This window comes from Myotis davidii, unplaced genomic scaffold, assembly GCF_000327345.1.
Source record: "Myotis davidii unplaced genomic scaffold, ASM32734v1 scaffold341, whole genome shotgun sequence".
Lineage (NCBI taxonomy): Eukaryota > Metazoa > Chordata > Mammalia > Chiroptera > Vespertilionidae > Myotis > Myotis davidii.
In genome coordinates this window covers 128,155-130,455 of record NW_006291021.1, presented here as the reverse complement: position 1 = coordinate 130,455, position 2,301 = coordinate 128,155, and positions in this window count along the sequence as shown.

Genomic DNA, 2,301 nt, shown 5'->3' with positions numbered 1-2,301 from the left:
CATGCTCTCATTTCTTGTTGTTTTGTTGATGGTTTCTTTTGCTGGGCAGAAGCTTTGTATTTTGATGTAGTCCCATTTGTTTATTTTCTTCTTAGTTTCCATTGCCCTAGGAGCTGTATTGGTAAAGATCTCACTATGACATATGTCTGATACTTTGCTGCCTATAGTTTCTCTTAGGATTTTTACTATTTCCCATCTTACGTTTAAGTCCTTTATCCACTTTGGGTTTATTTTTGTATATGGTATAAGTTGGTGGCCTAGTTTCATTTTTTTGCATGTATCTGTCCAATTTTTCCAACACCATTTGCTGAAGAGACTCTCTTGACTCCATTGTATGCTCTTGCCTCCTTTGTCAAATATTAATTGAGCATAATGGCTTGGGCCGTTTCTGGGGTCTCTGTTCTATTCCATTGGTATATATGTCTGTTTTTGTGCCTGTACTATTCTATTTTTATTCTAATTTTATAGGCAAGGCAACTGAGGCCCAGGGAGGTTAGCTCAAGTCACATATCCAATAACAGGTAGAGTGGTGGACTGTATAAGGTCTAGAGCAGACTTCCTTGAACCCTGGTCACTTCCCAGTGACCTCATAGTATACATAAAAATTTAAGTTGAACCATGCCCTCCCCCCAATTCATATGTTGAATTTCTAAGCCCCAAGACCTCAAAATGTGACTGTATTTGGAGACAGGATCTTTACAGAGGTACTTAAGTTAAAATGATGTCACCGGACTCGATCCTAATCCAATATGACCGGTATCTTTGTAAAAAGTGGAAATTTGAAGATACATACACACACACACACACACACACACACACACACGCACACACACACATACACATACAGGGAAAATTGTCATGTAAGTGTGAAGACAGCCATCTACAAGACCAGGAGTCAGGCCTGAGACAAATCCTCCCCTCACAGCCCTCAGAAGGTACCAGCCCTGCCCACACCCCAGTCTCCTTTGGCAATCCTGATAGGAATAGGTTTATGTTTTTTCTTTATTCCTTAGCCAAAGTACTCATAAAGCAGAGGCACTAGTAGGCTGGATTTTGGGGGTTGCCCCAGAAACCCCTGGTGGGGTAATATATGTGTAAAGTTAAAACTCTCAGGTTTTTTCCTTCCTGTTTGGGAAAAACCCACTTCTTCCTAAGTGTGTGTTTCTCTCCTGCAAGTCTCCTTTGCTACCCACACAAAACATTTTGCTTCTGAGAGTTCAGATCACCTAATACGTAGACGTTTTTCCCCACACCAAAAAATAATTCTTAGACACCAGCTGGGTGTTCAAGAGTTCAACGAATACTGATACCATTTAGCTGGTGATAGCATCAGATCCTACAGAAGGGCTCGGTCCCACAAGACTGCTGCCCCCGCGCCCACCCCCCACCCCCGCTTCAGAGGCCAGTTGAAAGCCCAGGTTATGCAACCTGTGCTTCTGACCAACCAGCTGTAGATCAAAGGTTCCAATGAGCACCCCCTCTTGGGTTCAATTAATTTTCTGGAGTGTTCACCGCACTCAGGGAAACACTGGCTTACATTCACCAGTGTGTCAAAGGGTATGAGAAAGAATACAGTGAACAGCCAGATGAAGAAGTCTAGGAGGGTCCTGAGTGCAAGAGCTTCCATTCCTGAGGAGTTTAGAGGCGTCATCTTCCCTGTGTGGATGTGTTCGCCAACCTGGAATCTCTCTGAACCCCCTGCTGTCAGTATTTTATGGAGGCTTCCTCACGTAGGAACGATCAGTTATTAACTCAATTTCCATTCCTTTCCCCTGGAGGGCAGGGGGTGGAAGCTGACATTTCCTGGCTTTGAATCATGGCTTGGTCTTTCTGGTGACAGCCCTCACCCAGGAGTCACCCAGGAACCTACCCAGAGTTGCCTCATTGGACCAAATGGTGCTCCTTGTGTTCTTATTACTATGGAATTTACAAGGGTTTAGGATCCCTGTGGACAGAACCGGGAAAGAGACCAATATGTGTATGTGTAAACGCTACTCTCAATATGCGACATATATCACATTACCATTGCAAATTCTGGATTTCAAAAAATTTCTGGCTTCCAAGGCTTGGGATTAGAAATTATGGAATTCATTAAGATTTGGAATGTGGATCAAGACACAGCTTCTCATGGCAGTATGTGTGTGCTGGCAGCCATCCAGTGAGGAAGGAGTGGAGATGTGTCTGCAGAGTATACTTTTTTAAATTAAATCTTTATTGTTCAGATTATTACAGTTGTTCCCCCCCCCCCCCATAGCTCCCCTCCACCCGGCTCCCCTCCCAGTCTCCACCCTCAGCCCCCCC